This window comes from Myodes glareolus, chromosome 8 (genome assembly GCF_982192425.1).
Source record: "Myodes glareolus chromosome 8, mMyoGla1.1, whole genome shotgun sequence".
NCBI lineage: Eukaryota > Metazoa > Chordata > Mammalia > Rodentia > Cricetidae > Myodes > Myodes glareolus.
Window position 1 is genome coordinate 106,596,813 of NC_142033.1, and position 14,041 is coordinate 106,610,853.

General features: G+C 40.0%; 1 pseudogene; it reads left to right on the forward strand.

Moving 5' to 3' along the window:
• The first annotated feature begins 799 nt into the window (after positions 1 to 799).
• LOC125396636 (vomeronasal type-2 receptor 116-like) lies at positions 800 to 5,132 on the forward strand (annotated as a pseudogene).
• The last annotated feature ends 8,909 nt before the right edge of the window (positions 5,133 to 14,041 follow it).

Consider the following 14,041-nt stretch of genomic DNA (forward strand, 5'->3'; position numbering starts at 1 on the left):
GGAAATTTCTGCCCTAACTGGCACATTTCTGAGACATTATAAATATCCACAGGTGAGAGTATATGAATGGGAACAAATGAAAATATTCTCCTTAATGCCAACATTTGACTATCAAGAAAAAGCATAAAGGAGAAGACTCCATTTGTGCATAATTCAAATTATATAGTCTGTGTCTAGATTATGACACAGGAGGCAAGTATGCATGCTATGCAGTCATGACGATAGGGGATTGAAAGTTAGCATCACCCATGTCCTCATGACCTCACAGCAGATGAAAGATGATCTCTGGAACTTGCTGTCTTCAAGTCAGCCCAAAAGTCATGAGTTTGGAGACTTGTCTCAAGAAGAATACACTGAGAAATGTAGAGAACACACAATTTCCTCTTATGGCCTTCATGTGCCTACACACATGTGTACACATATACAAATTTGTCCAGATACATTTTATGAACACACACATGCACAAGCAATTAAACAATCTTTGGAAATATGTAGTCTTTAAAGCAACATACTCTGAGATTTTTTAGAGTAGCCACATATCTTTTGTGAAGTGTACATGAAGGGCAAGAGATGCAAACAATTGTTTATGACAGAAGTGAATATTTCATCTCAGTTTCTGGAATGTGCTCCACATGTTGGAGTTAGCTTTAAATACAAGTCTGACTTTCTAGAGCTTTAAGCTACTGTTTCGAATTCACTGAGACTGCAAATTCTGCAACCTCTTCCTTCATGTCACTCCCTGATTTCTTTTCTTTCGTTGATTTTTGAAACTTTTGAAACAAATTTGAATGGCCCTGTGATGTTTTCTTCTCTGTATCAGATGGCCACCAAGGACTCTTCTCTGGCCTTATGTATGATCTCATTGATGGTCTATTGGGTGGGGCTGGTCATCTCAGAAGAAGGGAATGGGGCTTAGTTTGCCTCTGAACTGACACCAGAGAAGGAAAGAAAAAGAGCTTGTGTTGCCTTATTGGAAATGATTCCAGTTATCCATATATTCTCCACAAAAGACAAGGATTCTACATTAGCCCAGTTGTGAAGAACTCAGCAGAGATTATTATCATGTATGGTAACATCTCAATATTAAGCACATTCTTCAACATTTGGGAATATGTACTCCCATGGAGAATCTGGGTCACCATTTCTCAATGGTAAGTCATTATTGCTACGAGACATTTTTTTCTTGACTCATTTCATGGGACTCTCATTTTTTTCACAAATCCATAATGAGATTTCTACTTTTAAAAAATTTGTAAGGACAGTCACCACTTCCAAATACTCAGAAGATGTTTTCCTTGCAAGAGCGTGGGAGATTTATTTTAACTGTCCACTCTCTGATGCTTCCAGAAGAAAGTTGTCCATCAAGAGCTTCCTTGTAATGACTGATTACCTTAGTAGCATGTTGACAGAAACATGAGCAAAGGCAGTTACCATGTGCACAGTTCTGTGCAATCTGTGACCCACACCATTCACAAGATGCTTATGTAACAAGTAGACATGCAAGCAATAAAAAAATGTAGAAAAAATGAAATTTCCTCCCTGGAAGGTAATGACTTCTCATTGGGATGGTGCAAAATGTCACCAAGTGAACTTAATTAAATGGCCCTACAAGTACTCTTAAAAGTATTCTTTTTCCAAAGAGAAATTTTCTAGTTGCCTTTACTACCCAAAACCAAATGTAGACCTGGGTGAAAATAATAATTTAGATGCCAAGGTAATTATAGGAAATACTTAAGAACTAAGGGCAAAAGTTTTGTTCAAAAAGCCATCAGTGTCCCTCCCTTTTAAGGTTCTCAACAGGAAACCCTAAACTCTTCCCATGAAGTTTCTAAATATGAACAAGGAGATACTGTCATTTCAGGATCCTAAATAGTGTTGAGTATTTAAATTATCTCATAGAACGATATCTGCTATAAACACTGTTCTAGGTCTATTTATTTATTTATTTATTTATTTATTTATGGCTAGGATAAAATATGTGGATTGAAGCTACTTAAATGAGAAAAGAATTATGACTCACAATTCCAGTTTACAGTCCATTATCTCAAGGAACTTCAGGTGGCCAGAACTGAATGAAACAGCATGTCACATCACCATCAACAGTGAAGATCAGAGAGCAATGGTTTATTCCATTGATACTATTGGTCAAGTGGCTCATTCAAATATATTCTCTCCAGGCCTAGTTCATTAAATTATTCTACTTAAAGTCATAGTGGATCTTTGTGCCTCAGTTAACCCAAGTTACATAATCTCTCAGAAGCCAAATTAATATAGGCAACTCTTCACTAGAACTTCTCTCCCAGGTTATTTTAGATTGGGTCAGGTGCATAGTTGAAACAAACCATCACAAACTTTGGTGATCAGTGCTGAAAACCATTTGAATGTGCAATGAACCAGAAACTTATCTGAACACTCTGTTCACATAATGCAAGGATAGCTTGGTTAATTCACTGTAATCATTTTTTTCTGTTACATGCATTTAATGATATTTTTTTTGTAGGTCAGATTAATACAAAAGTGAATACTGCATAATCCAGGATTTTCTATTTACAATGAGAATGCCCTTTGTAAATCGTGATGTTTCTTAACTGAACCATATCCTGAAGAACATTGAATTCACAAATCCTGTCAGTGACCTAGTAAATGTGAATCCTTCAGAAAAAATTGCATATAGAATATGACATTTGGAACTTCTGGAATTTTCCACAAGTTCTTAGATATAAAGTGAAAATATGCTTGTTCCTTACTAGTCCGGCTGGTATTGGTGGGCTTCTATTTGCTCAGGTAGACTGTTTCAGTGGGTGTACCCATCTTTGTCATGACTGCTTTGCTTATACACCATAATCAAGTCCACTTCAGATTCAGGGATGGTTCAATATACAAAAATCTACCAGTGTAATCCACCACGTAAATAAACTGAAAGTAATAAACCATAGGATCGTCTTATTTGATGTTGTGGCCCCTCTCCTCCAAATACCCCTTCATGATAAAGGTATTGGAGAGATCCGGGATACAAGGAACATATCTAAACATAATAAAAGAGAAATATTATAGAGAAATATTTATATAGAGAGAAAATAATAGAGAAAGCCGACAGTCAAAATCAATTTAAATGGGGAGAAACTCAAAGCGATTTCACTAAAATCAGGAACAAGAGAAGACTGCCCACTCTATATCTCTTCAACATAGTTATTGAAGTTCTGGCTATAGTGATAACACAACAAAAGAAGATCAAGAGGATTAAAATTGGAAAGGAAGAAGTCAAACTTTTGTTATTTGCAGATGATATGATAGTATATATAATTGACCCCAAAAGTTATACCAGGGAAGTCCTACAACTGATAAATACCTCAGTATTGTGCAAGGATACAAGATCAACTCAAAAAAAGTCAGTAGGGACATATTTCTCTCTTGATATTTCTTCTCAAAAAGGATTTCACTTTGTGTTAAGTGAAGAAACTGCAAGAGATGATGTATTTAAAACATATGTTTAGATGGTTGATGATTGATGGTGCAATCCTACTCTTCTGTGGATTTTCACATTTCTCAGGATATTTTGGGGGCTTTAGTTTATCTCTGCCATGGTAAGAAAGAATAATAGTGTCCAACAGATACCAAATCCCATGACTCTAGAGATCATGACTATTCAACCTTATGGAAATAGGAGTAATAAATGTTGGCTTTTAGGAAATCCCTCCCTAAATTACCATATCATACAAAATATACAATGAGAAAAGATAAGTTGTCTGATTTGTTTCATTGTGAATTTTTCAAGACAGGGTTTCCTCTTTGTAGCTCATGCTGTCCTTCAGATGGCATTGTAGACCAGGCTGGAAAGGAACTCGGAGATCTTATGCCATTGATTCCTGATTGCTGGGTTTAATAGTGTGTGCTGCCATGCCTGGCTAGTTTCCTTTTCCTTTTCTTTTTTTTAGTTTTGCTTTGTTTAGATTTGATGTTCATGTTTTCTATTTGTTTTTTATATTTTATCTTCATATAGAAATAAGAAAAGGCATTTCATGACAAATAAAAAGAATATCTGTTTATTTGCTTGGTACTACAGAAGATATGAATATTAACTGGACAAAATCTTCAAAGTAGTAACCCATTATTCATTGTCTTCAGCAATAAGAAAAGTAATTGCATTTCTTTTCCCAGTATAGTACTTTGAGATTTGATTGGGGTTCTAACGAACAAAAAAATCACTGAAGTTGGACACTTTTCTTGCCAGGTATTGATCAGTGTGTGAAGTGCCCAGATGATCAGTATGCCAACACAGAGTGAACCCACTACCTCCAGAAAACTGTGACATTTTTGGCATATAGAAACCCCTTGGAGACAACACTGGCAGGCATAGCCCTATCCTTGTGTACATTAACTGGACTTATCCTTGGGATTATTGTGAAGCACCAAAATACTCCTGTTGTGAAGGCCAACAGCAGTATCCTCAGCTATATCCTGTTTATCTCCCTGACCTTCCGTTTTCTCTGTTCCTTGTTAAATATTGGTCAGCCCAACACAGCCACCTGCATCCTGCAAGAGATAGCATTCGTAGTTGTGTTCATGGTAGCTGTGTCTACTGTCTTAGCTAAAACCATCACTGTGGTCCTGGACTTCAAGATCACTACACAAGGAAGAAGGATGAGGGGATTGAGTAAATCAGGAGCATCAAAATTCAACATTCCCATCTGTACAATTATACATATTATCCTCTGTGGAATCTGGCTAGGAACATCTCCTCCCTTTGTAGACACAGATGCACACTCTGTTCATGGTCAGATCATCTTACTGTGCAGTAAAGAATTAGTCACAGCATTCTACTGTGTCCTGAGATACCTCAGGGTCCTGTCCATAGGGAGTTTCACAGTAGCATTTTTGGCCAGGAACCTGCCAGACCCCTTCAATGAAGCCAAATATCTGACATTTAGCAAGCTGGTGTTCTGCGGTGTCTGGGTCACCTTACTCCCTGTCTACCACAGCACTAGTGGAAGCTCATGATCACTGTGGAGGTCTTCTCCATCATGACCTCTAGTACAGGGATAAAGACTGTATCTTTATCCCCAAGTGCTATATATACAAGACCTGAGAAGAGCTCATTAAATGCTATGAGAGATAGAGTTCAGTGTAAATAAGCAGTCTTTAGGATCAGACATATTATATTCCTAGGGTTTTGAGCAGTATCAACAGAAGTCTGAAGGTTAAACTGCTGCACATGCATTATATATCCCTCACGGCTGACTGGTTAGATAGTTTATATTTGTGAAACATTGGAATGTTGGATGTCCAGGACCAAATTATCTTGTGTTGTCCCTTAGTCTTCCAATCACCCAGGTATAACTTATACACACATATGAATTCCAAACAAATATTTTTGCAAGTACAAACTGATCTTAAGCTTCCACCAAACCAAAGAGCAAGATATTATAGGATAACATCAAATATTAATAATAGCATAAAATTCCAAGGTTTGCTGTAACTTACCACATGATTTATGCAGAAATGTATTTTCAAAGTATCTTTATATGTGGCTTGACTTGTTCTGTTACTATAAAATCATGAAAGCATCATATTAGAGCATAGTATTTGATGGAACCTGTGTTCTCAGACCATGGTCATTCACATTTGAGCCCAGTATAAACTCTTATCACCTTTGAGGAAAAATATTTTTCTTTGTAACTGAAGGAAAGCTAAGTTGATCATCTACTCAAGTCTTATAAAGTAACTACTATCACAGGTGACAACTACTCCAGATTGTAAGTTTGACTGGAACATGTCACCACTGGGAGATAATGGTGCATCTATGATGGCACTGCTAGACAAGATTACATAAAAGGTGAAGAATTCACCTTAATTCTGGAAACCAAATTCCATTTCCAAGAGTCTTGGGGTTTATATACAAAAAGAAAGATTCCCATACACAGGAATCTATTTCATAACTGTGATGCAAAAAAAAACAGATGTGTCAGACTTTCGATGACATGACTTCCCTGAGAAGAGTAATGCACCCTTTATCATGACCCAGAATAAACCTTCTTTAAATTTGCATCTTTTATTATTTTTATATTATACTATAATCTTATTTTTCCAAATTCTTGTTATATTCAGTATTATTGTCCTCAATGTTACATTATTTGATATAGCATAGAAATACAAATATATATTTCTAAATAGCTAAATACAACCTGATCAGTGTGTACAATGTGTGTACATGACCATTTAAGTAAACTACTTAAAATCAAAATGCAGAGTTGTGGAGCACAGTCCCAACCGATACATCTCCAAAACAATTCCTACACCTAACCCTCAGGGGAACGTTGAGGAAGAGGATGTAGAAAGCTTGGTAATGCCAGTGTATTGAGAAGTTCACTCTAACAGCATGTCTCCTTGTAAAGTCAGAGATAGATCATCAGAATCTTACCAATATGACCACTTAAATAAGAGGAGAACAAAGAGCAGCTATGGACATCCCACAGGAGAAGAGGCAAAGTCCATGAGGCCTCAACCTTACACAACTCACCATGACACGCAACAGAGGAAAACTAAGAAAGAAAGAAATTGCTTTGTTTAGGAAAGAGCACATCACCTAGGTATTCACTACAAATCTTTTCCTTAAACCTCATTTTCTTTGGTATTTATGCACAGAAAGCAAAAAATCCAAAAGAATATTGGCTGTGAGTCGTGAGGATTTGGTTGTAATAAATGTGAACAAGTATCCGTTAAGCCTTTGGAACTGGTTTCTGAGAGAAGTGTTGAAGGGTTTGGAACATCAAGACACAGAAGCCCTGAAATGTGATCAACAGAGGATAATTGTTCACTTCTATAGAGTCATATGAGAATGCCAAACTCAGTGAAAAAAGTAAGACCAATATCTTGAGCTTTCAGAGGGCAGCAATGGCTAAATAAGAAATTGGACTGTTGGTCATTTATTTTGTCTTCTATCAATGACTCTAGCCTCATTTGGTACCAGTCAAAAATCCTCTGTGAGTGTAATTGTTGCTTTGTTTAATAGTTTTGTAGTTTGGGATGTGTCACATGTGGTGATTACTGTCATCATGTCTATAATGAGACAGAGCAAGAAATGATGCAAAGAGCTGCAAATGTCTATGCTATTTGAATAAAGTCATTTTACAGAATAAAGACAAAGATGAGAGATATGAAAGCAGCAGTAACTGTTAAGGATGTCAGTTGAGACTAAAATGCAACCTGTTAATTTGTACTAGTGTGTTATCAAAGATTTCCGTCTACCCCAAGGATGGCTGGAATTTGTAAAATGCACATTTATTTCCAAGGAGAGGGACTCATGAAAAGGGCTTTCTTCATCAAATATGAATTCCCATATTTTGTTTACATGGATTCAGACACAAGTCACACAAAGCCTACTAAAGATATGCTCCAAGGAAAGGATGTCAAGCCAGTACAATGGTTTAAGAGAATTTTCAGGTGGGGATTGAAGCTTGTACTAAGGTTTCAGAGAGCTTTGGGGACAGACAATATGTGGGAGGCCAGAGTATATACAAGAGGACAATGAGATCTCACCATATGAAGCCACAAAAGTAAGTTTTGGTTACAGGAAGAAATCTGGCATGTGGAAGGTGCCAAGACCATGGGAAATCCACCAGAAAAACCTGTATGCACAGAACATACTGGACCACATGTAAACTGTCATAGCCAACAAAGTTGGAGAAATGTAACACAGATAATTCCATCCAAACCCTCAGATACCACAGAGCTGCTAGTATTGTTGTTTGCCCTGCTAGGTTTTAATATTGCTTTAATACTATATTTTTTTGCTGTGGTTTCATTTTATTTTTCTTTAATGGGGATGTTTATTTCCTTTTAGTGGACAGTAGTAGGGATTCACCTAATTGTCATACATGTTAGTTGTGTGGACTATGACTGATATACAACCAAAGGTAGGAATAATTTTTATCATCATTCTTTATTGGAAATACAAGTAATTTTTTTAAAATTTTCCATGGTGTCACAACTAAGAGGATGTTTTGAATCTCAAAGAGATTTTGGACATTAGACTTTGGGGAGTTTTGAAAATATTAAAGAATGTGAGGGCTTTTAGAGCTGGTAAGTTCATTTTGCATTGTGGTATGAAATTTCAATTATAGAACCCTGGTGTAGAGTGTTATAATTTAAAAGGCTGATGTGTTTGTGTTTTGAATTAACAAGATGTGGTTTCAAGGCTGGTAATTTTATATTTTATGTAATATTAAACATTTTCAACAAAATGCTAGAAGAAAATTTCCATAACCTATAGAAAGGTGTGCCTATCAAGGTATAAGAAGCATTCACATACCAAACAAATGACAAGAAAAATATCCTTTTTGATTTTTTATCTATTTATTAATCTTACATACCAACCACAGTTTCCCCTCCCTCTTTCCTTCCTGTCCCCTATGCCCACCTTCCCTCTAACTCCCATCTACTCCTCCTCTGTCTCCATGTAGAAGGGGCAAGGTCTCCTATGGAAAGCAATAAAGCATAGCATATCAAGTTGAGGCAAGTCCAAGTTGTTCCCTCTTGCATCAAGACTGGGCAAGGCATCCCATGATAGGGAGTAGGTTCCAAAGATCCAGCTCATGTGTCACGGGAAGGTCCTGGTTTCATTGCTAGGTACCCTACAAACAGAAAAAGCTACACAGCTTTCACCAAGATGCAGAGGTTCCATGCTATCTCCCTAGATACTGGTCCAGAATCCATGACCTCCCATAGGCTCAGCTAAGCTGTCTGTGTTGGTTTCCCTGTCTTGATCTTGATCCCACCCTTCCTCATAGAAGAAAACATTTTCAACCTAAAGAAGGACATTCATATGAAGATACAAGAACTTACAGAACACCAAATAATCTGGACTCCCCAAAAAGCCACTTGCTACATAATAATCAATGCACTAGACATACAGAATAAAGAAAGAATATTAAAAGCTGAAAAGTAAAAAGGGAAAGTAACATATAAAGGCAGACCCATCAGAATAATAAGCAAATTCTCAACGGAGACTCTGAAAATCAGAAGGTCCTGGACAGACATTATGCAAGTAATAAAAGACCACAGATCTCAACCCATACTACTATACCCAGCAAAACTTTCAACCACCGTAGAGAGAGAAAACAAGATGTTCCAAGACAAAAACAAGACTTAAATGAAACTTATCCACAAACCCAAACTTACAGGAAGTACTAGAAGGAAAGCTACAACCCAAGGAAGTTAGCTGTACCCAAAAAAATACAGGTAATAGATAATTCCAGACCAACAAATCCCAAATAAGGGAAACACACACACACATTACCTAAAAAGGACCTTTGATGACTAGCCTCAATGCCCCTCACGGTTCAAAAAAAATATATGGCAAGCAGGAGAGACTTAGAAAAATCTAAGGAAAGATAAATAAATTCACATGTTCTTTTCCAAGAAAGTCTCTTTATTCTTTTGCTTCTATTCTAATTCTCCTGCCCTACTTTTAATTTCCCCTAGCCTTTTCCTCTAGCTTTTTCTTCTAATCTAAAGGCTCTTCTCCTTAAGGAGCCTTGAAGCAATAAAGAAATCTCCTCACTGGGCAGTAATACATTCCTAGCATAAGCAATTAGGGAGCTGAGCCATACCATGGCAACACAAGGGTTGATGGTTTCCAGACTAAGACTGTGACCAGAGGGCAGAAGTACTTTGAGACACAGATCTTTTGTTAACAGACTGGAAAGAAGGTCTTGGCATGCATTTCTTGGAGTGTTCTGTGTGGAAACGTGTAGAAGGCCGCAACCACACTCTCCACCATAGATGGCGCTGCACCGCCAGGTGAGCTAGAAAGCTCACACGTTTTGGTAACTTTCCACTACTCCCAAGGTATCACCTGGGACTGGGAGCAGTTGACCAATCCAAGAGTGACACGTCCGAAGCAGGGTCTGTTTCCTATATAAGGGATGGGTTCCATCATATCTGGGTCTCCGCCATGTGGCTTATGCTCTAGCTCCCAAGAGACATAAAGCTTTTCTGCAGAAGAATCCTGTGTCCCGCGTGGTTCTTGCAGGCGAGACGGTAGCGCGGGGCATCTGGTGCGATACCCGGGAAGAAAAAGAACTTTGCACCGCCGGAGACCAGGAGGATTTCAGAACTGCAGGCATGCATGCTTAGAGAGGTACGCTCTAAAGTCCAGAGAGCATATCAGAAACTGAGCAGCAGTGGGAGGTTGTGCGCGCACTCAGATAAGTTAAAAAGGACCCCCCAGTGATTCTAAGAAAGTAAAAATGGGGGAGAAGGCTGATTTACAAGATCAAAAGCTTTATGTTATGTTGTTCATGTTGTTTTTTATGTACTGGACAGGAGAAAGATATTTAAATTTAGGAACTGCTAAAAAAGGTAGTTTAAATTTAAAACATGGGCTTAAGAATATGATGTTTTGGAGGAGAGGTTCTGTTTTCACCTCCACGGAGGATGGGAGCCTAAGTATGTGCTTGAGATCCACGTGGTTTGAATCACCGAGACCTCCTGAAATGTTGTAGTGTATACCCCTGAAATTCAGCGGCCCAATAACAGCAGGAAGCAGTCAGAGAGACTAACGACGCCCAAATTCCCTAAAAGATTAAATGAGGTCCTTTCAATGGTTGCAGAGCAGCAAACCTGCTTCTCTGAGTTCTGCTTTGCTCCGTACACCGGTTTGGGCTAGGAATGGGTGCAGCTGCAGCTGAAGCGGAGCTTTGCTCTATGGCTATGGTGGGGGGCACGTTGCGCCAGCTCAGTTGGTGCCTGGCCTGGAGGGTGTCACGTACCGAGAATGAGAACAGTGCCACAAGCTGCCAGGCCAGAATTGTACCTAATTGTACCTTGCAATGTACCTAAAACTGTGAGGGTCTCTGAGGCTAAAATGGCTCTGATTCCATTTGGCTATGCTAAACGATGCTGACTTCAGGCAGGGCTGGTCGTAATTATCATAATAAAAGCACAATTAAGGTTTAGACACAGTAAACAGGCAGTACCGTATTACATCTACATAGTGCGACTTAAGTTTTTAAGAACTGCTTAGCATTTTAAGAACTCAAGTCCTCCTGAAAGATTGCTGTGTATACGCTTGGCTTGTCTGGTGTTTCAGGATCCGCAGGGAGATGGATGCAAAGGGCCCTTGGATTTTGGGGTGATTGGGTCGTTGGCTGGATCTGTGAGAGTTTACAGCCGCTTTTGCTGTGGCACAGGTGTTGAGAGTTGGCTAGTAGGAAAGCGGCCCTGGTTGCCGCCTCTCCCATCGGCCCCTTGAGCCGCAGCGGCTCTGGCGTGGACCTTGAGATGTTGCCGCCTGTGTCGCCTCGGTCTGGGTGTCGGCTCCCGCCACACTCCCCCACCAACACAGCCGCGGAGGACTGGGCTGGCCCCGCAGGGAAGGCGGGGGCGCCAGGGGGTGGAGCTGCCACTTCCTGGCCTGGGACACTGGGATCCGCACAGCGAACAGGCCCAGGGCCACACACAGCCCTTGGATGGCAGGCGGGCTCTGGAACCCAAGGCCACCATACCGGCAAGGAATACAGGAGCCAATAAATCCTAAACCTTATATCAACAAACAGGGCCTGGGTTTTTCCTAGGCGCCACTGGGGCAGCACGGCCCATACCGTAAAAAACAGAGACCCCCGTATGGGTTCCCCAGTGGCCATGTCATCTTAGGACTCCAGGCTGAAAACAGAAAAACGGTTTTCTCATATTTTTAAAACAATAATCTCATCTGTGCCAGATTTAAAATGGTTTAATTCTAAGGCCTGCTGTAATGGCACAGACAAACAAGATTGCTCTTTAAAACAGAGACCTATAGGTCTCTAAGTTCAAGACCAGCCTACTTCCAGTACTGACTGTGCTAAATTTTTACACTGAGTTTTTTAATACTCTTAAATGTTATTTTGGGAGAAGAGTTTGTTTATGTTTTTTTTCTAGAAATGCTACTATTCATGCTATGGATTCATCTGTCCAGAGGCCTGAGGACAAAGCCTCTACTATGGAGCTGTCTGGCCTGATTGCTGCGGAGCTGGCGGGTTCCTGAGGGATGGTCCAGCTCCTGCCCTTGGTCTGTCAGTTATTGCTGTGCTGTTGTTGCTGTACATTACAATGTTATTGTTGCTGTGCCATTGCTATGCTGCTGGATTTCCCCTTGTTTTGTCAGTTATTGCTTGCTATCAGTTTCCCTTATCCTGTCAGTTATTTCTGCTAAACACTATGGATATCTTCAAGACAGGTTACAAAATGCCATGGTTATTCAAATTAAGAATTGGATACTACAGACTTCTTGATGCAGCTGGAGAGTTGTGCCCCTGCAATCCCAGATTATTAAACAATTGTCTAGTTATCTTCTAGGTAATTGGACTGGAGGACTTACCAGTTCTTGTTAAAATTGAAAAATGGGGGAATAATAAAGGAACTGCCCCCGATGCTCTGTTCATTATACATTTTTTAAATGGCAACACAGCCTATACCATGAAAAACAGAGACCCTCAATCAGGTATCTACCACAGTGGCTACAGCCCTGGATCAGCAGGCTACCATAGATACATCTATTAGAGGTGGAATAATGGTTCTTAATTAAAGAATTGACCTAATGCAAGAACAGGTGGATATCTTATGGCAGCTTGCCCAATTGGACTGTGAATGGAAAACTCCAGCCTTATATGTGACCAGTGTACCATATGAGAACTTTATAAAAATGGCTAACTTGTCCCGAGAATTGTCTTTGTATCTTGCAGGAGAATTTTGATGATTTGCTGTCCTCCTTGAGACGGTCCATCATGACAATCAACTCCACGCGAGTGGACATAAGCTTGGCCGAAGAATTCCAGTCTTGGATTGTGTCCTTCATCCCCTACTTCAAAGAATGGGTGGGGGTGGAAATGTTTTGGAACGGTCCTACGCTATGGAATAGTGTTTCTCCTCTGGATGGTCTGCTGACTCAAATCCCAAAGTCTTAGGTACAAAATGGTTATTGCACAAGCACTGGCTGCCCTGGAACAGGGGCCTCTACTGATGTGTGGTTATCTATGCTGAAGCAGTAAGGTTTATGCCAACCAGCTCCTGCACCCCTAGGACAATGGTCCATTACACAGGGTGGAATGCTTGGCTTAGCTAGCCCTGAAGGTTGTCGAGCTAAAGAGTATCGCACAGAAAATGGCCCTCTCTGAGAGATATGTCGTCCTGCATAAGGGTTTCCTGCCGTATATTCCCTTTCCCAGAAAAATGGCAGAGGGCAGGCCGGATAAGTTCCAGGTGTCATGAGCCTAGGGACAGATTCCGTGTAAGCCCATTTTAATGTTTCTATTTTGGGAAGTGCGACCTCTATCTTTACCTTTTGAGGGAGTTGCCTTTCTGCAAAGAAGTAAAATTAGGGGGAGATGTAGAAGGCCGCAACCACACTCTCCACCATAGATGGCGCTGCACCGCCAGGTGAGCTAGAAAGCTCACACGTTTTGGTAACTTTCCACTACTCCCAAGGTATCACCTGGGACTGGGAGCAGTTGACCAATCCAAGAGTGACACGTCCGAAGCAGGGTCTGTTTCCTATATAAGGGATGGGTTCCATCATATCTGGGTCTCCGCCATGTGGCTTATGCTCTAGCTCCCAAGAGACATAAAGCTTTTCTGCAGAAGAATCCTGTGTCCCGCGTGGTTCTTGCAGGCGAGACGGTAGCGCGGGGCAGAAACGTGAGTTGGACATCTGCGACTCTGACCTTGTGCACAGCTGCCAAGTTTTAAACTTATGATGGATTTACAAAAAGCCTTTACTCCAATTTGAACTTGCTCTGAGGTGAAAGTGAGCTAATTGTGTAGAGTTAGTCTGAACAAAATTTTAAAAAAACAGGCTTTTAAGTGTTCACAGTCCTTGTGGGACAAATAGATGCAGTTGTGATGCATGTACTACTACATGTTCTATATATCTATTATACATGCAAATGAAAAAGTCATCTCCCTGACCATCCACAGATACATGTGCCCAGGAAATGAAGTATTTTCATGAGACAAACACACAAACAGTGGAAAAACACTAAAACCTATTCTTTTTTTTTTTTTTTAG